The sequence below is a fragment of the Lacerta agilis genome, chromosome 3 (genome assembly GCF_009819535.1).
Source record: "Lacerta agilis isolate rLacAgi1 chromosome 3, rLacAgi1.pri, whole genome shotgun sequence".
Classification (NCBI taxonomy): domain Eukaryota; kingdom Metazoa; phylum Chordata; class Lepidosauria; order Squamata; family Lacertidae; genus Lacerta; species Lacerta agilis.
In genome coordinates this window covers 114796354-114820540 of record NC_046314.1, presented here as the reverse complement: position 1 = coordinate 114820540, position 24187 = coordinate 114796354, and the positions used below count along the sequence as shown (strand labels likewise).

The 24187-nt window shown below is 49.5% G+C and overlaps 1 protein-coding gene across 1 annotated transcript in view; it reads right to left on the bottom strand.

Annotated features, from left to right (window-relative positions):
- ZNF395 (zinc finger protein 395) overlaps positions 1 to 19582 on the bottom strand; it is a 49514-nt gene extending 29932 nt beyond the window's left edge. Inside the window, exon 1 of the mRNA XM_033145195.1 lies at positions 19466 to 19582. The gene's annotated coding sequence lies outside the window, so the exon portion shown is untranslated. The remainder of the gene's footprint in view (positions 1 to 19465) is intronic.
- Positions 19583 to 24187: the final 4605 nt, after the last annotated feature.

Here is a 24187-nt window from a genome sequence, read left to right as displayed (position 1 = left end):
AACAGAAGTTTGCGCTTCCAAAATTCGGCAACAATTCCGCCTGTTTTTAAAAGAAGTCCGCAGCTCCACCGCCGAGCAAGCAGGGTTCCTAGAGGAAGTCCGGAGCTCACCTCTGGAATCTGCAAAGGAGAAGGTGCCTCCTGGGCATGGGCAGAGAGCTTGGCTCGGGGTTGGCTCCAGGGATGGGCACCATACAGGGGACCACCAAACCTCCATTCCCTGAAGATGCGCCTACCTTTCGGTAGCGACCTGCTCAGCGCCCAGCACCCATTTCCGCCCTCTTGAATTGGACTCTCCTTTTGGCTAACTGTGAGGATTGGGCCCAAGGGATGAGGGCAAACTAACTGGCAGGGGTGGAGGCAAAAAGGAGACCAGCCCACACACCTGCCAGGTGTGCCCCCAAAATGCTACCACTGGGTCTGGCAGCGCAACCTAAGGAGAGCCTCCCAGATCAGGCCAATGGCCCATCTAGTCCAGCGTCCAGTGAGAAACTGGAAAGCAGGATACGACCACAAGAGCAAACACTCCCTTCCTGTGGCTTCCAGCAACTGCGATTCAGAAATATTGCTGTGTGCAGGGGCGTAGCATGGGGGTGGGGGGGGGCGCCCTGGGTTCCATAATGGAGGGGGTGAAAATTATCAAGGAACAATTTTTTGGGGGGGGGTGATTTTTTTTAAAAAAATGCCTGCTCCGAAGGTCTTACCTTACTATACTAGGGATTATATAGCTATATATGAAATTTCATGCATATCGGTTAATATCTTGACCCTCCTCCACCAAAATAGCTGTTCACTTGGCTGTTTTCTTATGTCATGAAGGCTGAAATTTCAGTTACAGGTGGGTAGCCGTGTTGGACTGCCATAGTCGAAACAAAATAGAAAATTCTTTCCAGTAGCACCTTAGAGACCAACTGAGTTTGTTCTTGGTATGAGCTTTCGTGTGCATGCACACTTCTTCAGATACTGAAATTTCAGTTCAGGGAGCACTTACTGTTCCCAACCCTAACCCTGTGGAAAGCCATCTAATGAGACTTTAATTTGATTTTGAGATGTTTTTAGGAGGTAATTTAATTATTGTTTGATTTTATACCAATGTTATGTATCTGATGTTAGCCACCCTGAGCCTGACTTCGGCCGGGGAGGGCGGGATATAAATAAAAGTTTTTATTATTATTATTACTTGTTATTATTCCTTTGTAAGAAAATATGAAATAACGTAAAACCATTTTTGCAGGGGGGGGAATCAATGGGGGTGTGTGACAAGAATTTCTCCGCACCGGGTACCACCTGACCTTCCCATGCCGGGGGGGGGGGTGACAAAAAACATTTTGCCCCCAGGTACCATTTTACCTTGCTATGCCCCTGGTGCATAGGCATCCTGGCTAGTAGCCTTTGATAGCCTTCTGTCTTCATGAATCTGTCCAATACTTTTTTACAGCCACCCAATCTGGCCGCCATCACAGCCTCCTGCAGGAGGGGGTTCCCCAGTTTAACTGTGCACTGCACGAAGGAGGACTGTATTTTATCTGTCCTGAATCTCGCAACGTTCCAGTGTTATGAGGGAGGGAGGAAAAAAACTTTTCTCCGCCCACTTTCACCAGGCCAGGCGTAATGTTACAAACTTTTATCATGTCACCTGTCCCTCTCACCTTTTCTCAGAACTCAAGTCACCACAATGAGTCCATGTATACCAGTAAGGACGGGGCGTTTTAATTCTTGGGTGCGATTTCCAAACTGGTCTGAGCTACGGCACTTTTTTAAAAAAACGTAAGCACCAGGTCCGTAAGCACAAAGGTCCGTATAGTTAAAGCTATGGTTTTCCCAGTAGTAATGTACGGAAGTGAGAGCTGGACCATAAAGAAGGCTGATCGCCGTAGAATTGATGCTTTTGAATTATGGTGCTGGAGGAGACTCTTGAGAGTCCCATGGACTGCAAGAAGATCAAACCTATCCATTCTCAAAGAAATCAGCCCTGAGTACTCACTAGAAGGACAGATCCTGAAGTTGAGGCTCCAGTACTTTGGCCACCTCATGAGAAGAGAAGAATCCCTAGAAAAGACCCTGATGTTGGGAAAGATGGAGGGCACAAGGAGAAGGGGACGACAGAGGATGAGATGGTTGGACAGCGTTCTCGAAGCGACTAGCATGAGTTTGGCCAAACTGCGGGAGGCAGTGAAGGATAGGCGTGCCTGGCGTGCTCTGGTCCATGGGGTCACGAAGAGTCGGACACGACTGAATGATTGAACAACAACAACAAAGCACCAGGTAGGGGTTGCCGAGCCAGAGGAAGAGCAGTAGAGAAATGGGAATGTAAGCGAAGCACTTTCGGAGGAAAGCAGAGGCACACGGCATACACCTGGCGCCTTCCAGATGTTTTGCGCTACAACTCCCATCAGCCAAAGTATCGTGTAGCTGTGCTGACTGGGGGCAGAGGCTTGGATCTCTACACTGCTTCCTTAAACCAGTTTGAGCCGTTCCCTCTTCTTCACCTGGAAACCGGAGTTTGGAGAATGGGACTTCTAACAGCAAACTGCTACCCCAAGAATTATTACTATGAACCGCACACTCCATCGTTAAATTCCATCATCACCTTCCAAGTAGCCCCACGTAGAGCACATTGCAGTAGTCCAAGCAGGAGAATGACAGATCATGTGCCACTCTGGCAAGACAGTGCACAGATGGGAGTTAGGTAGACAGCTGCCCTGGACACAGAATTAACCTGCATCTCCATGGACAACTGCGAGTACAAAATGACTCCCAGGCTGCGCAATTGGTCCTTCAAGGGCACAGTTACCCCATTCCGGACCAGGGAGTCCCCTGTCCCCCAGAAACAGTACATAATCAGCATAAAGTACATTGGGTTTAAAGGTAAAGGGACCCCTGACCGTTAGGTCCAGTCGCGGACGACTCTGGGATTGCGGCACTTTACTGGCCGAGGGAGCCGGCGTACAGCCGGCGTACACCCCATCACGGGGATTTGAGCTCCCATTGCTTGGTCCCTGCTCCTGCCAACCTAGCAGTTCAAAAGCACGAAGTGCAAGTAGATAAATAGGTACCGCTCCGGCGGGAAGGTAAACGGCGTTTCCGTGCGCTGCTCTGGTTCGCCAGAAGTGGCTTAGTCATGCTGGCCACATGACCCAGAAGCTGTACGCCGGCTCCCTCGGCCAGTAAAGCGAGATGAGCGCCGCAACCCCAGAATCGTCCGCGACTGGACCTAACGGTCAGGGGTCCCTTTACCTATTGCACCAGGACAACAGAGCACTTTAATCCACTTTTAACTGTGCAAACCTAAGATTCCAGCATGTGCCTGGATCTCTCCCAGAATATACTGCCCATCTGAAGGTGACCATAGCCAGATAGCAATGCAAACACAACTTATCTCCGTAGCCTTTTCCCTTATTTATTTATTTTCCAAATCACTTCATATCCAGGATTCTGATGGGGATCGAGAGCAAGTTTAGCCAACAGGGCGCCCCTCTAGACTAGATCCAGCAGCCTATTCTTCTGTTCATTTCCCATCACCCCTATGCACTAACCATGGTAGCAGGTGTACAAAAACGTACACCAAGGGAGTGGACCAAATCCTGTAGGAGGGAAGGTTGGGACGCTTAGGACACCTTAGCTTGGAGAAAAGGCAAGGAAAACGCAACACGACAAAGGTTTATGCAACTATGTTTGGCGCGCAGAAAGCGGCTAGAGAGACATTCTTCTCCCTCTCTCATAACACAAGAACTTGTGGACGTTCGGTGCTGCTGACTGGTGTCAAACCCTGCTGTGCTGCCTGGCCTTTTAAAGCCCTAAACGGCCTCGGTCCAGTATACCTGAAGGAGCATCTCCACCCCCACCGTTCAGCCCGGACATTGAGGTCCAGCTCCGAGGGTCTTCCGGCGGTTCCCTCACTGCAAGAAGTGAGGTTACAGGGAATCGGACAGAGGGCCTTTTTGGTATTGGCGCCCGCCTTGTGGAACGCCCTCCCATCAGATGTCAAGGAAATAAACAACGATCAGACTTTTAGAAGACATCTGAAGGTAGCCCTGTTTAGGGAAGTTTTTAATGACTGATGTTTTCATGTATTTTCAGTCTTTTGTTGGAAGCCGCCCAGAGTGGCTTGGGAAACCCAGCCAGACAGGCGGGGTATAAATAAATATATTGTTATTGTTATATTATTATTATTATTAAAGCCCATCTGGGAGATGTCAACTGATGTGGCTCGGGGGAAATGGCAAGCTAGAACCCCCACCCTTTCAAAATCTACTATTACTCCTGCACGAGCCCTAGGTCTAAGGGGTTGGGCAGAGCCTGCTCGGTGTGGGTGCCAAAGAGAAAACCAAGTTAAGATGCAGGAGTGTGACTTGGCAAGACCAGGGTTCAGATCTTGGTTCAACAATACCGCTAGAAAGGCAGGATATAAATAACTCCAGCAAACCAGTTAAAAATACCCCGTGGCTCTGAGCATCCTCTGAGCTCCATGGTGGACATGCCCTCATCTGCGAAATGGGATCAGTCTGGGCCTGTCTTGCAGCATTGCTGCTTTGCTGAGTAAGGAGCTGTTCTTAGCCGTCTGGGCTTCCAGACAGAGCAGGCTAAAAAATCTTCCAAGATAATTTTAGGCCAGTGAATTCTGACGGTGCAGAAAGCCCTTTTAATAACCATGCATGCAAATTCAGGCTACTTACTCTTCAACTCTTCAGTCTGAAATCGACTCGGTGAAACAAGACAAAATGCCCATTTTATGGGTGCTATGGGTGAAATCCTGCCACAGCCGCCACCTCACCACACCTGGGTTTATTTTATCGATCTATTCCATTTATATTCCGCCTTTTCTTCAAAGCTCAAATCGGTAACAACGATTATTTTAATTCCCAGAACAACTCTGTGAGGCAGGTGAGGCGATGAAGGAGAGTCACCACTAACCGTCCTAAAGTTCTTCATAAGCAGGCATAGGCAAACTCGGCCCTCCAGCTGTTCTGGGACTACAACTCCCATCATCCCTAGCTAACAGGACCAGTGGTCGGGGATGATGGGAGTTGTAGTCCCAGAACATCTGGAGGGCCGAGTTTCCCTATACCTGTTCACAAGGGTTAGCTGGAATCTCCTTTCTTGTAATTTGAACCCATTGGTTTGGGTCCTCTTCTCGAGAGAAACGTCCACATTCCCTCACAAGGCTTGGTTTTCCAGCCCTTGATCCTCTTGGTCGCCCTCCTCGGCACACCTTCCAGCTTGTCAACGACCTTCTTAAATTATGGCACCCAAAACTGGAACACAGGACTTCAGGTGAGGGATTGACTAAGGCAGAAGAGAGCGGGACTCTGACTACCCTTGATCTGGACCCTCGACTTCTGTGGGTGCAGGCTAGAACAGCATTACCCACCCCATAGAATCATAGAGTTGGAAGAGACCCCAAGGGCCATCCAGTCCAACCCCCTGCCAAGCAGGAAACACCATCAAAGCATTCCTGACACATGGCTGTCAAGCCTCCGCTTCAAGACCTCCAAAGAAGGAGACTCCACCACACTCCTTGGCAGCAAATTCCACTGTCCAACAGCTCTCACTGTCAGGAAGTTCTTCCTCATGTTTAGGTGGAATCTTCTTTCTTGTAGTTTGAATCCATTGCCTCGTGTCCGCTTCTCTGGAGCAGCAGAAAACAACCTTTCACCCTCCTCTATATGACATCCTTTGATATATTTGAGCATGGCTATCATATCCCCCTTTAACCTTCTCTTCTGCAGGCTAAACATACCCAGCTCCCTAAGCCGTTCCTCGTAAGGCATCGTTTCCAGGCCATGGACCATTTTGGTTGCCCTCCTCTGGACACGTTCCAGCTTGTCAGTATCCTTCTTGAACTGTGGTGCCCAGAACTGTGGTGCTCAATATTACTCTGTCACCAATGCAGACGTGTGGACTGCTGGCGATGACCCAGGATGTTGGTCTTTGGTCAGGCTGATGGTGAGGCTTGGTAAAGCAGTTGATGAGTCTCTGTAGAGCTTCTTTGGGGTGCGCTGTCAAGGCTAGTCATCTGCAAACAACATCTCTTGGATAAGAACCTCCTTTTGTCTTGGTGTGGAGACGTGTCAGGTTGAACAGGCTCCCATTGCTCCTTGAACAGAAGTACAGGCATACCTTGGATCCCGAATGCCTTGGTACGAGCTGTCCAACAGTGGAATTTGCTGCCAAGGAGTGTGGTGGAGTCTCCTTCTTTGGAGGTCTTTAAGCAGAGGCTTAACAACCATCTGTCAGGAATGCTTTCATGGTGTTTCCTGCTTGGCAGGGGGTTGGACTGGATGGCCCTTGGGGTCTCTTCCAACTCCATGGATTCTATGATCGGTACTCGGACGTTTTGGCTCCTGAACACCGCAAACCCGGAAGCGAGTGTCCCAGTTTGGGAACGTTCTTTGGAACCCGAACATCCGACGGGGATTACGGGGCTTCCAATCGGAAGCCGCGCTTTGGTTTCCGAACATTTTGGAAGTCGAACGGACTTCTGGAATGGATTCCGTTCGACTTCCAAAGTACGACTGTACAAGCTGTCTTCAGACGAGCTGAAAGCGTAGGAGAACAAGAGGGAGAAGAATATGCCAAAGAAGTTTGGGGTGAGAACACAGCCCCGTTTCATACCACTCTCTACAGAGAAGGTGTCCTATCCTATTGGACAGTGCTGCGTATTCTCGCAAAAGGATACAATAATCTTTCAAAGCTCAGGTGGACATCCTATCTCGTTGAGCAGAGGGAAGAGTCCTTTTTGGCTGACGAGGTCAAAGGTCTACGAAGGGCGATGATGCCCAGGGGTGTCTCCGCCCTTGGCATTTCCCCTGCCGCTGGCGCAGCGAGGAAATCATGTCGACTGGCGACCTCTGAGCTCTAAAGCCGCATTGTGACTGCCTGCGAGTGACTGTAATCTGTTGAGGACCACACGGGCGAAGGCTTCCCCCACAGTACCCTTGCAGGGAGATTCCCCGGGGGTTGTTTACAAAAAAAAGAAGATACGGCGATAAAGATATGAATAATAAAAACTGAACCAGGACAGCCTACGCCTCTCTGTTCTTTGTTTCCTGGTCTAGAGACTCTCCACCTCTCTCTCTCACACACACAAACACAAAACTTGCTCTTTGCAAGAGCACTGGATACCTGCAATACCTGCAGGGGGCGGACAGGTGGGTGGGTCACCCAATGAGTAGATCAGAAGATTAGGTCTGGTCCTATGCTCTCCGCATGCAACAAAAGCCTCAATGTGCCCCTCCCTCCACAGGGAGGCAGCCGGACAACACCCAATGCTGCTGTTTATTATATTTTTACTTTGGTTTTATATTTTACTATTATTATTATTGTTATTGTTATTGTTATTAATACCCTGCCCATCTGGCTGGGTTCCCCCAGCCACTCTGGGCGGCTCCCAGCAGAAATGTAAAAAACACGATAAAACCAGCCAACATTGAAAACTTCCCTAAACAGGGCTGCCTTCAGATTATCATCATATTTATTTACATCTTGCCTTCCCCCCCCCCTCCCAAGACTGGCTTACACAAATTGAAACAACACAGATGAAACATAAAACACACACACACAAAAATAGGAAAGATCATTAAAATCAAAAATATGTAATATAAAATTTAAACGATGCGTTGTTTTCATATTCCAGCGGTCCACAAGCTTTTCAGCTGCTCTGCTAAAATACAATTAAAAATCGTACAGCTCCTTGCACGGTGCATTATAGAGAAATGAAATTTAAGTCGTCCACCAAGACCCTCAACTATTTTCAAGTGGTCCGTAGGGGGCAGGAAAACTACAAAACCGGTGCCCTATACAACTAGTACTGAATGGTGAAATGTCTAGGAAACCGAGTAAAGCAAGCCTTAAAAAAATGCTTCCAAAAAAAAAAAAAACCACCAAACTATTTACTGAAGCACTCCAGAAAGCCTGTTACGCTCGAAGCATTTTTGAGCAAAATTTTAACTCTTTGATTGAAAGCAACTATAAAAAACTGTATTAAGAATATTCAGAGCAGGCAAAGTATCATGGGATTCAAAATTCTGTGTCTATGTGTAAAAAACAACATGTTCATCTTCAAAAGTGCAATGCACAGGTGATAGTCTTGGGCTCCCAGGTCAATGGAGAGGAAGTGACAACTCACACCTCAAAACTCATCCCAGGGGCCATCAGAATGCAACCTGTGAATTTCAAAATCCAGGTTCCTGGTGCCAAAGTTTTATTCCAGGCAGCAAATGTTGAGTTTGGTCACACACCCACACAGCTGCCAGCGACCCGAAATTCCACAGGGAATGTCACAACTTTTGTGCCACAAGGTGTGTTCTGAGTCGCAAGGCAGAGGTCTTTGCTGTCTTCAAGGGGACCTACTCGCAAGTAAGGCCCGCCTAGGCTGCAAACTCTAGACTCCTTGCCTGGGAGTAAGTCCCATTGAAGACAGCGGAACTTACTTCCAAGTAAACACGTACAGGACTGCACCGTTAGCTTCTATATGTTGTTGTTTTTTTTAATTGAAGTACGAAACACAACCTCTGCAAAATTTGCTTAGCCATTTAAATCCAGGCGAAATGCGAAATGCTACTACCATTGAGATGTTACCCTTCTGTCCTTATCTAGAGAGCCAGTGTGGTATAGTGGTAAAGATTGTCAGTCAGACTAGCACCTGGGAGAGAACTGGGTTCAAATCCCGCCACTCGGCGTTCACTGGTTGCCCCTGGGGGCCACTCCCTCCTCTCAGCCTAGCCTACCTCACAGTTCTTGTGGGGATTAAATGAGGAGGGGGAGATCCACAAAGAACCCCTTGAGTTAAAAGGGATGTGGTCTAGCAGGATAGCAATGGTAGAAACAAATAAATATTATAATTATTAATATACAACATTAAACTAGGCTATGCAATGTTACAACCACTATAACAACCTCCAACCGTGAGCACTGATTAAGTACTGAAAGCACATCACAAAGACATGTGTTAACATACAACAACTCTGAGAGACGCGTTCTTGCCCCCATACTGCAGACAGAGGAACTGAGGCAGGTGGCAACCGCCCATGAAATCCTCAGCTGAGATTTGAGCCAAGTGTTTGAGGTTCACAGGCTGCCCTCTCGGAACCAAAATGGTCCAAGGCCTGGAAACGATGCCTTATGAGGAACGGCTTAGGGAGCTGGGTATGTTTAGCCTGGAGAAGAGAAGGTTAAGGGGTGATATGATAGCCATGTTCAAATACATAAAAGGATGTCATCTAGAGGAGGGAGGTTGTTTTCTGCTGCTCCAGAGAAGCGGACACGGGGCAATGGATTCAAACTACAAGGAAGAAGATTCCACCTAAACATTAGGAAGAACTTCCTGACAGTGAGAGCTGTTTGGCAGTGGAATTTGCTACCAAAGGAGTGTGGTGGAGTCTCCTTCTTTGGAGGTCTTTAAGCGGAGGCTTGACAGCCACCTGTCAGGAATGCTTTGATGGTGTTTCCTGCTTGGCAGGGGGTTGGACTGGATGGCCCTTGTGGTCTCTTCCAACTCTAGGATTCTATGAAGCCGAGCGCAACATTTCCCCCTCAAATGGTTTGTAACATCGCAATCCTGTGTACACATTTCCTCAGAAGTAAAAACCACTGAGTTCCTTAGAGCTTACGTCCAGGTGAGGCTGCCCTCCTTAGAGGCTATGTACATATTTGCAAAGATAACGTATGCAACGCAGCACACAGTGAGGTTAAGACCGCAAGAGAGGATGGCAAGTGTGGCGGGAAGATTCAAGGACAATCACATAAACCTGTATAAACATTTCAGTGCATCGCAGTGGCACCTTGGTTCTCAAACTTAATCCGTTTCGGAAGTCCGTTCCAAAACCAAAGCGTTCCAGAACCAAGGCGCGCTTTCCCATAGAAAGTAATGCAAAACGGATTAATCCGTTCCGGACTTTTAAAGACAACCCCTAAAACAGCCATTTAACATGAATTTCACTATTTAACCAGACCACCGATCCATAAAATGAAAGCAATAAACAACATACAGTGGTATCTCCGGTTGAGGATGGGATCCGTTCCGGAGCTCCGGTCGGATCACAAGGTTTCCGCAATCAGAGGGACCGCTTCTGCACATGCCCGTGCAGCAAAACACTTCCGGGTTTGCTGCTTTCGCAGCCTGAGGTGCTACTGTACTGCAGTCACACAATCAATCAGTAGCTGAACTGGGTTCCACACAGTCACAAAAACAGAACAAAAAGAGCTGCAAAAACAGACAGACCTTGTCATAACACTCAAATCGGAAGCATAACACTCAAAACGGAGCATGTTCGGCTTCCAAAAAAAGTTCGCAAACCAGAACACTTACTTCTGGCTTTGCAGTGTTTGGGTTCCAAGCTGTTTGAGTACCAAGGCGTTTGAGAACCAAGGTACCACTGTATACTGGTACTACATTATCAAAATATTTTTTTTCATTTATTTGCAGAATGTGGGTAGATTTCTTTTCAAAACGGGAGCAAGAGCATGAAGCGAAACTGAGGACAATCCTAGTTGAGATCCAGAATCGCCGTTCGAGCAGAGCGCTGCAGAAGACTCGACGAGCAAACCTCCAAAAAAGAAAGTTAGCCGACAATATGTGGATAGCTATCCAAGTCTCAGTTTCACACGGCAGTATGCCACTGGACTCCTTCTGGGTGTTCAACCAAAAGCAGTACCCAAGCCTCTCTTCAAGGGCATTGGCTATTCTTCTGCAGTTCTCCACGACGTATTCTTGTGAGCCGCGATTTTCAACTCTGACAAATATGACAGCTCAGAAAAGAGAAAGGCTTATTTCTGCCAAATAGGAGGAGAGTTTGCTTGCTCAAATTAAACCTAATATAAATGAAATCAGCCAGCAAAAGCAAGCTCACACCTCTCATTGAGTTCGTAGAGTAGACATACTTCAGGTACATATGTAACAGGCTCATTTCTAATTATATTTTGGGAACGATTCGTGTTCTTAGGTAGTTGCGTTGTTTTATACTTTCTGGGCGTCCCGTGATAATATTATTAAGTAGTTGTGTTGTGTATTATAAATCAAGCACTGTTGTTTCTTTTTGTTTTCCAGCCTTGTTGTTGTTCAGTCGTTTAGTCGTGTCCGACTCTTCGTGACCCTATGGACCAGAGCACACCATGCACTCCTGTCTTCCATTGCCTCCCGCAGTTTGGTCAGACTCACGTTGGTAGCTTTGAGAACACTGTCCAACCATCTCATCCTCTGTCATTCCCTTCTCCTTGTGCCCTCCATCTTTCCCAACACCAGGGTCTTTTCCAGGGAGTCTTCTCTTCTCGTGAGGTGGCCAAAGTATTAGAGCCTCAGCTTCAGGATCTGTCCTTCCAGTGAGCACTCAGGGCTGATTTCCTTCAGAATGGATAGGTTTGATCTTCTTGCAGTCCATGGGACTCTTTCCAGCCTATTTCTTATCAATTAAAAAAACCGGCGTGGCAAACTTTCATTCTGAAGAAGTGTGCATGCACACGAAAGCTCATACCAAGAACAAACATAGTTGGTCTCTAAGGTGCTACTGGAAGGAATTTTTTTATTTTTTATTTTGTTTTGACCAGAGAAAAAGGTTTGAGATCCACTGATGCAATCTACATTGACTTGGTGTTTCAGGCACCAAGTATTTCTCAGTCCTTATTGGAGAGGTTGGGACTTTCTCGCTGCAAGGAAAGAGCTCTGCCACTGAGCCACGGCCCTTCGCAGGACAGAGAAAGCTGCAATATGCCAGTCAGGTCTCTGCTCCATTTACCTCAATGCCGTCGGCACTGACCGGCAGAAGCACACTTCAGGGTTTCAGGCAAGGGAACCTTTCCGAGTCCTCCCTAGTGAGGGTCAGAACGTGGGTCTTTCTGTATGCCAAGCAGATGTTCTGCTGCTCAGCTACGGCCCTCCCTTCCTAAAGGCAGCTGCGCGAAAGGGTTAACAGTCAAAGTCTCCAGGAAGGAAAGGCAAGGATTAGCAGCTCTCTCTCTGAAGGAAAGCCTGCAGCTTGTAAACTTAGATCTGACAGCCTCAGCATATTCCGGCAGAGAGGCAGGGAGGAGGGTGGTTACACAGAGGGGGGTGTGGCGGTCTTGCCCAGAGGCAGAAAGGAGCCGGCAATGGGGTGTTAGGAAAGGGCACCCAGGGTGCAATAGGGAAAGGAGGGTGGGGAGCTTGAAGGCCGGGCAGAACATATGCAAAGAATATATAGCAGGCTTCCTCAAACTCGGCCCTCCAGATGTTTTGAGACTTTCGTTGTCGTTCAGTCGTGTCCGACTCTTCGTGACCCCATGGACCAGAGCACGCCAGGCACCCCTATCCTCCACTGCCTCCCGCAGTTTTGAGACTACAGTTCCCATAATCCCTGACCACTGGGTCCGCTAGCTAGGAATCATGGGAGTTGTGAGCCAAAAACATCTGGAGGGCCGAGGTTGAGGAAGCCTGATATATAGCCTAGTGGAAAGCTGCTGGAAGCATTTTTATCCCATTGCCCAGATCGGCTTGGAACTATAATTCATGCCTTCAAAACTGGAAGAAAGACATGACACAAAAGGAAAATGGGTTGAGAGGGAGGAGGAAAATAGGTGGGGGCGGCAGTGGTGATAGTATCCCTTCCTCCCATGGTCCTTTCTGGTGGGAAGCAAGGGCTAGGATATGACTTACTGACCACCTTTAAAATTCCTTGCCATTCCTTTCTTTCTTTCTTTTTACAGCCCAGCAGCAGGGGGCTCAGGGAAGTCCAAGATTACGCCCCTTTTGGAGGTGACAAAACTATGGGCAAGGAGGAGCAATTTGCCAAAGGTGCGCATAGACAAGGCTGAGTGCCTCAAAATTGGCTTTAGAACACTTTGGTTCTGGAAAAAAGATATATTTGTGATGTTACAGTGGCAAGCCGATCGGCACAGTGCACAAAAGGCCAAATTAATTGTTTTTATTATCATTAGATTTCTACACCACTCCTCATCTGAAGATCCCAGGGGGCTTTAGGATTGCTTTAGGATGCTGCTGTGTGTGCTTGTTATTATGGGATGCATTCTTCTGTCTTTATATTGTAAAGACAGAAGAACACATACCAAAATAAACAAATACATCCTAAAGCAATTTACAACATTGTATTTAAAATAGTTTACATACATAAAACCAGTTAAAACAATTGCATAGATAAAAACATTTTTAAAGAGAGTTGTCAATAAGAATCGGTCGACAGGTGCAGCAGAAGCACACTCCCCCCCCCCCGACTGCCACAGAAAACAACCTCCTGACACATAGCAAACTAGCAGGCTCTAGCCTGGCCTCCTCCTTGACCTGCTAGCTTTCCATGTGCAGGGAGGTGAACGGCATTCTATCATTTCGCTGTTGCTGCCTGCTGCACGGAGCTCTATCCTCCGAAGAAAGCAGCTTCATGTGAGCCTACCGTCATTCTGAAGCCCACACAAGTTTCTAACGCAGGAGGATTTTTAAAACACACCATGCGGCATTTCTGTGGCAGGATGACGGCAGGTCTCGTGACACCGTGCGGCCTTGCGACAACCGATTTTATCGTGGCAGAAGGTCTCGTGCAAAATGGGCCAGACTCCGAGGTGCCACCGGAGCCGTTTGCTGTGTGCTGCAACAGCTAATGTAGCTTGTTCCTCTTGAAATTAGGTACGCCTGTGATACTCATCTGTGGTTTAAGAGGGGGGGAAATCACACAGAACCAGCCGCCTGTCGAATAGAAGCTCCAAAGAGATGATTCCTCCCCGGCTGCAGATTATCTAGGTTTTCCATCAGTGGCACAGGCACCCACACAGGTGAGCATACTGTTGTAAGAGAGCAGCCAGGTATACTATCAGGCATATAAACAACTGCCAGCCAAATAAAGGTGTGGCAGTCTGCATGGTGTGGCAGTTGGGGTGCCAGGCTAGGGCACCGGAGCAATGTTAAAAACTCGGATACGTAAGCTAGGAGCCAAATGGCTCCTTAAACCAGGGTTACAGGTGCCAAAACAGAATGTCTAGTTGCCATTTGGGGGCCAGGTGTCTCGAAAGTCGTATTTTTCAATGCAACTTCTCGGTTCCTGAAATTCGTTGATTGTGCAGATAAAAAAACGTAACAGAATTCTGCAGGAGGCATTGCTAGTGTGTGAAAACAGGCAAGATCCAAGGATTCCCGGGTATGCACCTTGGCACCTGGGCATCTACACTTGGTCTCAAGTGGCTGATAAAAAGGTTAAGGTAAAGGACCTCTGATGCTTTTGAATTCTGGTGCTGGAGGAGACTCTTGAGAGTCCCATGGACTGCAAGAAGATCAAACCTATCCATTCTTAAAGAAATCAGCCCTGAGTGCTCACTGGAAGGGCAGATCCTGAAGTTGAGGCTGCAGTACTTTGGCCACCTCACGAGAAGAGAAGACTCCCTGGAAAAGACCCTGATGTTGGGAAAGATGGAGGGCACAAGGAGAAGGGGACGACAGAGGACGAGATGGTTGGACAGTGTTCTCGAAGCGACTGGCATGAGTTTGGCCAAACTGCGAGAGGCAGTGGAGGATAGGGGTGCCTGGCGTGCTCTGGTCCATGGGGTCACGAAGAGTCGGACACGACTGAACAACTGAACAACAACAAAAGGACCTTTGACAGTTAAGTCCATTCGCGAACAACTCTGGGGTTGAGGGACTCATCTCGCTTTACTGGCCGAGGGAGCCGGCGTTTGTCCGCTTCCACAGACAGTTTTTCCGGGTCTTGTGGCAAACATGACTAAGCCGCTTCTGGCAAAACCAGAGCAGCACACGGAAACGCCTTTTTCCTTCCCGCCGGAGAGGTACCTATTTATCTACTTGCACTTTGATGTGCAAAACACGTCTGGCGGATTTCGAGCGCTGCCTGGGAGACCAGGGTTCAAATCCCGCCTCGGACACGAAGCTCACTTGCTGACCGTGGGCCTCTCAGGCTAGCCTACCTTACAAGGTTGTTGCCAGGATTAAATGAGGCCTGGGAGAGACGTGTACACCACCTTCAGCTCCTTGGAGGAAAAGGTGGGCTATAAAGGGAACAGATTCCATCGCGGCATTAGGTCTCCCAAGACAAGATGGCAGCGTCACTCAGAGTGACCACAGATCTTCCCAGGGAAAAGACCTGAGATATAATCCAGAAGAGAACAGGAGAATTCATGAGAGAAGGGGGTAAAACCCAGTTCAAAGGGACCTGACACAACTGGGAGGGGGGCAGCAAAACACTCCGCTCCAATCCTTTCCACAGCTGGGCCTGAAATATTCATAGAGTCGTAGAGCTGGAATGGGTCCTAAGGGTCATCTAGTCCAACCCCCTGCAATGCAGGCGTTGGAGCTGAAGAATCCTTGGCAGATGGCCACCTGATCTCTGTTTAAAGCTCTCCAAGGAAGGAGAGTCCACCACTTTCGGAGGGGTTCTGTTCCACTGTCGAACGGCTCTCACCGTCAGAAAGTTCTTCCGGATATTTAGGAATCTCCTTTCTTGTAACTTGAACCCATTGGTTCAGGTACATTGCTCCAGAGCAGGAGGGAACAAGCTTGCTCCATCTGCTATGTGAAAAGCCCTTGAGATATCTGAAGAGGGGCCGAGAAAAGTGGAAGCCAGGAGTGGCCACAAGGCCATTTTCTGCATTCGAGGCAGGCAGCCTGCTCTCATTCATAGCCTGAAAGGGCCACAGTCAAGGTTGCTCTACAGAAGTAGTCGGCAGCTGAAGGCCATGCAGACAAAAGTACCCTCCTTTACCCCACCAGCCAGAAAATTGAGAGGTCTCCATGGCCTACGGCCTCCCATCAGCTTCACGGGTGGCCCTTAAGACACTTCAGCACTTCTGAAATAGGAGGTGCAGGGACTGGGGCCAGGACCCTCAACCCCCGCTTGCGAAGAGCCAGCCACAGAATCACAGAATTGTAGAGCAGGGAGGCACCCCAAGGGTCATCTAGTCCAACCCCCTGCAATGTGGGAATTGCAACTAAAGAATCCCTGGCAGGTGGCCACTTGAGAGCCTCAGGGAGACAGCCCTGGTTGCCATCCCAAGCACACTCGCCTGAGCGTTCAACAGGCTCAAGTTCAACAGGCTTACTTCTGAGTAGATACACTCAGGCCTAAACCAGACCAGGAGAAAAAAGTTGCACAGCAAAGGGCCATCCAGATGTTGCAGCGTTGTGTATGTAAACAAAATCATAACGGGAGAGAAAGGACTGGAAATCTCAAAGCGCAGTGGATGCCCCCAAAGGGGCCTGCCACCCAACGAGTATGATCATAGAATTGCAGGGTGGGGACCACGAGAGTCATCTAGTCCAACCCCCTGCAAAGCATAGGCCTCGAACCCACAACCAACTGAGTATGACATGTTTTATTCGTTATTGTTCTTATTTATTGGAATTTATATACCGCCCTACACCCGGAGATCTCAGGGCGGTTTTATTATATTTATTTATACCGTGCCTTTTCCCCAGGCTAGGACTCAAGATGGCTAACGCAAATCAAAAGAACAGCTCATATAAAATATAGAAAGGTAAAAAAAATCATGAAAGACCAACACTAAAAGGCGATCATACTCTTAACAGCACTGTTAAAAGCCCTTTGCTTAAAACACAATTCTGTTCCCAAAGGACAACAAGGAGCGAGCCAGTCTAGCCTCAGAAGGGAGTTCCAAAGTCTGGGAGCAGCCACCAAGAAGGCCCTGCCTGCCTCCCCACCAGAACTAGAACTCCCATTATCTCCGACCATTGGCCAGGCTGACTGCTAAGGCTTATGGGAGTTGGGAGTCCAGCAATGTCTTGAAGGGGAGCCCCGGAGTCTCCATCCCTCAATGTGCAAGGAGCTGTCCTACCCCAGATCAAACTATTAGCCTACCTAGGCCACGGCTGGCCCATCACCATGGCCAGCTACATTATTATTTCATTGTTATTTGTTAAATTTATACACCGCCCTTCCTCCAAAGATCTGAGGGCGGTTCGCAGAATTAAATACAAGGTAAAAACACAAGTAAATAATTAAAACAGAACAGCGAAACAGCAACATCCCCTTTCCCACAGGTACATTTAAAAGGCTGTAGGATATTAATCAGCCCAAGTCCTGGTTGAAGAGGAACGTCTTTGCTTGGCACCTAATATATATATATATATATAACGAAGATGCCAGGCAAACCTCCCTGGGGAGAGCATTCCACAAAGGGGGAGCCACTACAAAAAAGGCCCTGCTCTCGTGTTGCCACCCTCCGGACCTCACGGGGTGGAGGCACACCAATGATGAATACAGATGATGAATACAGAATCCGGGACGGTTTATATGGGGAGAGGCGGTGTCGCAGGACTGGAAAAAATTTAAGGACTATCTAGTTAAATCTGAGAAACTGAATATTTGAGCAGAACTAGGTAAAAGATCGGCTTTAGTATGTTAATGATAGATAAGATTGCATAGAAGAAATTTTTTATGAAAGACTTAATTGTCAAAGAATATTTTAAGACATTGTGCTTGAGATATGATTTATATTGGATTAACTATATTTAAGAGTATTAAGAAATTTGGTGAATGTTAAGGGGAAAAGATATAAAGCTACCTAAAACGTATATATGATTTTGAAGGCAGTGGAGGGAACAGGGGAAGTCCCCTAGTAGAGAAGTTAGAAAATAGAAAAATACAAAGATAGGTGTTTACTAAGGTTGGTATGTTTTATTTTTATTTTCCTGTTGATGTTGTTATTGTTCGCAATGTGTTTATGTGTTTATATATTGTGTGCTTATTGTGTTTATGTTTATGCTATGTTTTTTCTTTGTTCTATGGAAAATAATAAAAAATCTTTTTTAAAATATATATATATATGGGGAGAGGCGGTCCTTGAAGTCTTGCGGTCCTGAGCCGTAAAAGTCATTACAGAATAGGTCAAAACAAGCACTTTGAATTAGGTCTGGAGTATAATCGGCAGCTCACTAGAAGGACAGATCCTGAAGTTGAGGCTCCAGTACTTTGGCCACCTCATGAGAAGAGAAGACTCCCTGGACGACAGAGGATGAGATGGTTGGACAGTGTTCTCGAAGCTACTAGCATTAGTTTGGCCAAACTGCGAGAGGCAGTGGAGGATAGGCGTGCCTGGCGTGCTCTGGTCCATGGGGTCACGAAGAGTCGGACACGACTGAACGACTGAACAACGACAAAATAATCGGCAGCCACTTCGCAAGGTATGCAGAAGGTCCCTCCCTGGTTTAGTCCCTAGCATCTCCACTTGAGCCAGTGTGGCCCAGTGGTTAGTGTGTCAGTCGAGGGCCTGGGGAGGCCCAGGGCTCAATCCCCCACTTGGTCATGGAAGTCAACCTCGCAGGGTTGTTGTGGGGATTAAAGGAGCAGGAGAACCACGCATGCCACCTTCAGCTCCTTGGAGGTAAACGTGGGCTAGAAATGCAGCAAACAAACGGATCTTGGAGAGAGAGGGTGACCCCTGCTTCGCCACGGAGGAGGGCAGCGGCTCACAGGTAAAGCTTCTCCTCTGCAGGCAGAATACCCCCAAACGATCACCAACCTAAATGCCTAAAGCCCCGGTCAGTGCGGACGCTCCTCCCAAGCTCATTCGACCGAGGCGCCTTCCTAATGGCCTGCCGGACGCACGGCGCCACTTGCGAGGCAGGATCAGGTCCCCGCGGAGGGGGGGGGGGGAATGCGCGGCCTGTGCACTACCGCGACATGGCCGCGAGGGGAGGGGGCGTGGCGCATGCCGACCCGAGTCCACCGCCATCCACGGTTTCGCGCGGTGCCACAGCCCGGCTGTCCCGGGGGTGGGCGTGTGCCAGGTGGCCCAAGGGGGCCGGGGAGCGAGGCCGAAGCGGAGGGTGCGGAGAAGGCTCGGCCGCGGAGGCGAGAAGGGGGGCGTGCCGGGCGAAAGCGCCCGCGGGTGCCGCCTCGCCCGTGGAAAACACCGACACGGCCCGGAGGTGGAGGAGGCGTGGCGAACACGCGGGGAGCAAAACACAAGCGCGCACTCCGCGATCACCGGCGATGGCGGGTGTGTGTGCGCGCAAAAAGCAGCGGAGGCGGCGGAGAAGGGCTTACTGCAGTGGGGAAAGCAGAAGGGCGGGCGAGAACCCGTCGAGGGGAAAGCGGAGGCACCCGGGGTTGCAGCCGGGAATGAGGGGCAGCGACCCGGGGGGGGGGGAGCGCAAGAGGAGGCTGCACGGTTGGAGAGGGAGGGGGTAATCCACGCACGATCGCCCTCCCTGGAAGAAGGGGGGGGGTTGTTGCATGCCATGGCAGGAGGGGAGGAATCGAGGAAGACACGCGTGGAGAGAGAAAGAGTGCGCGCCTTCGGGCAGTGCGGAGTGGCCCGAGCAGCTCGGCTAGGGCGCACGGGCGCAGCGCGAGGGGATTGCGTCGCCGGCGCGCCCCCTCGCACACACCCCTCTCACCGCCGTGCAGCTGCAAGAGCAGCGTCGCCCACCCGCACCACAACCACCACAACCCCCCCCCCATCAATCCCCACGCCCGCACCGCCAGCCCCCGACGTGCGCCCCCTCTCCGGCTTACCAGCTCCGCGCGCGCTCCGCCTCGCCTGCCAGCTCGGCTCCTTCCTTCCCTCGCGCAGCTTGTTTTGAAATTCCCCTTCCAGCTCCGCCACGGCTCGCTCGCCCGCTCCCTCCGCCCTCGCCGCTGCCGCCGCCACCGCCTCCTCCTCCACCTCCTCCAGTCCCCTCCCCTCGGCTGTCCCCGGCACAGGCTGCCTCACGTACGCGGCTGCAGGCAGCCCCCGGAATGGAGTCCCCGCGCGCGGAAGGGAGTGGCGGGAGCGCAAAAGGAGAGAAACCCGCCAACGCGCGGAAGGGGCCGATCATGGATGGACCGGCGGGCGGCGGAGGCACCTGGCTGGAGGGAGGCGGCGCGCAGCGGTTCCGCCCTGGCCGTGGAGCTTCCAGGAGCGGCGGCAGGTTACCTGCGCGTCGCCAAGGGCACACCTGGATGCCTGCCAGCTGGAGGCTGAGAGCCGCGCTATCTAGACTTTCGATCCGAGGCTTTTTGGTCTGCGGAAAATGCACCCCCACACCCAACAGGGAGTGAGAAAGTCCTAAATAGCTTTTATTACAGTATTACTATATGTAATAGTAAGGCTCTCACTGTGGTGTACACACACCTGCACCCTCCCATTTATCCTCACAACAGTCCTGTGAGGTAAGTTAGAGTGGCCTAAGGTCGGGCAGCGGGCTTCATGGCTCATCAGGGATATGAACCCAGGTCTCCCAGGTCCTAGACCAGGACTCTAACCATGGTGCCCTGCTAGTTCTCTATACCTTACAGCACAAAGCTGGGCGAGAGAGGAGGGAGAAATTGGGAACCAGAGCAGATGGGGAAAGGGCCCAAGTGGGCAAAGGCAGAAAACAGAGAGCGCAGACCCACGGCTGGCCCTGTTGCGCAAAGTCTGAATTGCACAAATGTTGCTTTAAAAGGGGGCATATGGGAAGCCACAGGATATGAGCCGAACAGATCACGAAGTTCTAGGCATTTGGTGTTTCCCCGCCACCAAAAAACATAGTATAGAATCACTATGGACAAACAGTTTCTTTAAAGGAGGAAATAAATACAAAAGGGGGATGTTACAGGTAGGTAGCCGTGTTGGTCTGCCGTAGTTGAAACAAAATTAAAAATTAAAAAATTCCTTCCAATAGCACCTTAGAGACCAACTTAAGTTTGTTCTTGGTATGAGTTTTTGTGTACATGCACACTTCACACTTATCTCAAGAAGCGTGCATGCACACGAAAGCTCATACCAAGAACAAACCTAGTTGGTCTCTAAGGTGCTACTGGAAGGAATTTTTTTATTTTGTTTCAAAAGTGAGGTGAAATCTGAGCATTCTTAGAATTTGGGCACATATTGATTTGGGGGCAAGTTTCCTTGACAGGGTGAATGAGTTCTACCCATCTATCCTCCCGTAATACTAGAGCAGGGGTCGGCCCATGGGCCTTAGGTTGCCGACCCCTGTCCTAGAGTTCCCATCTCCGCTGGCCGGCAAATGAGTGCCACAGAATTAAACACTTCCCGTGCCTTTCACAAAGGATGGCGGGTGGGTTTTTCCTACACAGCAATTGCACCAGTGCAGGAAAAAAACTGTGCGTTGGAACACTAGACTGGAGTCACCACCAGCATTTCTTAAACTACAGTAGTGGATGAGGAGCAATCAGGCTACACGGACTAAGTGCAGCTCTCCAGGTCTCTCAATATGGCCCTCAAGACACTCTACAGCCCACATCTCCTTCCTAGTCACACACACACACCCCGGCTTTGCCACTTCCCTTCGTGTTGTTTTCGCGTGGCCGGGACCTGGGCTTGAACTCCAACAATGCTTTTGCTTCCTTAGATGATGGACAGAGAGGAGGTGCGGGGGGGGGGGGGTGTCTTTGGAAACTAACCTACTATACAAGAGCAAGATTTAAGGCAGCAGTTCCTCCATCCATGTTTGTCCCTAGCTCTGCCTCCTTTTGCCCCTGTGCCCAGCCACTACTGAAATGTGGCCCCTGGAATACTTGCCCAAAAGAAAATGCGGCCCTCCAGCTTAAAGGGCTCCCCATCCCTGGGATTCTGCAAATGCCTTCAACTTGCCCACATTTAACTTGTGTGTGTTCAGCTTTATGCACTTGGCAGAATTAAATAATAGTAATACTGTAGTAGTAGTATTAGAAAGGGGCCGGGCCTCTGGGAATAAAGACTTTGGCAATCCCACCCACCATTGAACCCAATGTGTTTTGGCAATACACGGTTTTGGCTTTAGGCGAGATCCCTGGATCTTACAGTAACTGAGAAGCAGCAGCCCCGGGCTGTCTTATATATAGATGTGCATCCTTCCTTTAGGCTACGTACACCAGTATTTCCCACCCTGGCACCCTTGGGCTACAACTCCCATCACCAAGTATCCTGTAGCCATTCTGGCTGGAGAAGATGGGAGTTGCACAGTGACACAGATTGGGCAAGGCCACTGGGGCACTTGCCCTGGGTGCAAAACTTCAAAAGGAAAGGAAATAGAACAATCATAAATAAATAAAAATAGTGCACCTTCCCCCTCACACAGAAAGTCTCACAATGTTTGTGTGGGCGGATTTGGGCAATGGTTGTTTGCTAGGGCACCCTCTGCACAGGGTTTAAAACGATACCCCCTCCCAACCAATACCCCACCATTTTCTCCACCATGCTTGACCCTCACGGTGTACCATGGCCCCCACTCCGGTAGGCCACCAAGCTATTGCCCCTTCGTTCCAGCGTGTCGGCGGCCAGAACCAAGGATACCTGCTAGCCCCGGTCACTGGCAACCCACACTACGCTACTGGAGGGCATCAGTTTGGGGAAGGGTGCTTGTACAATGGGAACTTGGCTCTCAAACGCCTTGGTACTTGAGCATTTCAGCTCCCGAACGCCGAAAACCCAGAAGTAAGTGTTCCGGTTTTCGAATGTTCTTCGGAAGCCAAACGCCTGATGAGGTTGTCGGCTATTGTTTCCAGGGCGCCTGCGCCAATGGGAAGCCGCGGCCTTGGCTTTAAAACATTTCGGAAGTCGAACGGACTTCCGGAACGTTTTACATTTGAGAACCAAAGTACCACTGTACACAGTTACCCGGCAGTGCTTGAGTTCTGAGCGGACATGCAAAACATTGCCCTGTCCATCTCCTCCGCACAATGCATGGCTGAGAGCTGAATGTTTGAACTGCCACCCCTGAAAAGCAGGGGTGCTGGCTGTACGCCAGCCTATTGGCATGAGCTGCAGTCCTCACCTAATGAAGACACCTATGTGATCCAGCCCCCAGCAGAAGCCTTACACTACCCCTTTGTTTGCACTGGGAGTTTGCAGGTATTTCTTTGGAGAGACACACCTACAGTGCAAACAGGCGGCTGAGTGCAGCTTCAGAGTGTTTGGAGGAAAAGGTGGCAGGGCGCCATATTGTTGAAACTCTTTTAATGAAAAGAAAAACAGATCCAATTATGTTTCGCAGCACCTTAGCACCAGAGAACCCTCGCCTTTCTTTTCCGAGAAACATCCTCTTAGTATTCCTGTCTGCAGGGAATAAGGGAACAAGTGTGCCAATGTGCTCTGTATTTCAATTTGGGGCGGTGGGGGTAGGGGTTTGCCACAAGGCACAACAATAGGACTACTTGAGGCAAGGTGGGAGTCGGCAGCCCTGGGCACATTTTCTAATACATACAATTATAACAACCCACATTAGAGAATGCAAATGTTTCATAATTGTCATCTGCACATTAACTGAAAGATCGTTGCAATCGGGTTTTGCATACCATCCAGTCGCCTCAAGTTGCATCCAAAAAGGTGCACAAATGTGGATTTTAACACCCACCCCCACTTGACCTGGAGTATAAGGTAAAGGTAAAGGGACCCCTGACCATTAGGTCCAGTTGTGTCAGACTGTGGGGTTGTGGCGCTCATCTCGCTTTATTGGCCAAGGGAGCCGGCGTACAGCTTCCGGGTCATGTGACAAAGCCGTTTCTGGCGAACCAGAGCAGCACACGGAAATAGCATTTACCTTCCCACCGGAGCGGTACCTATTTATCTACTTGCACTTTGATGTGCTTTCAAACTGCTAGGTGGGCAGGAGCAGTGACCGAGCAACGGGAGCTCACCCCGTTGTGGGGATTCGAACCGCCGACCTTCTGATCAGCAAGCCCTAGGCTCTGTGGTTTAACCCACAGCGCCACCCGCGTCCCGTGACCTGGAGTATACAGGAGGGCTAATCACAACTGCTTTTAAGAACTTAAACTTTAAGCATTTCCTAGGAGAATTACATCCTGTCTCCATGGCAAAGGACACAACAGGCATACGTGAGACTTGTTCTTGGTGAGGTATCTCTGGTTAAGGAATTTCACCTTGCAGACTTTGGAAATGACTGCATCCTAAAGAACTAGGTCTGAGAACTACCACGGGAGAGGTCACACCAACTCAGATGTGGCTTGGCTGAAAGCGCTTCCAGCCTGAAATACATCGCAAAGTGCTAGCTTGACATTCAGTTCATCTGCATCATGCAGCCAAGAGCCATCAGTGGATATAGAGTCCTATGAAAGTCAGGGAGGAATGGGCAAGCAGGAGGTTCCAGATTCAGTCCTCGGACTCTCCAGGCATGGCTGGGAGAGACTCCTGTCTGAAACCCCAGGGAAACACAACCAATCAGTGTAGACCAGTGTTTTTCAACCACTGTTCCGCGGCACACTAGTGTGCCGCGAGAAAATTGTGTTTATTTGATTCCTATTCAAGAGAAC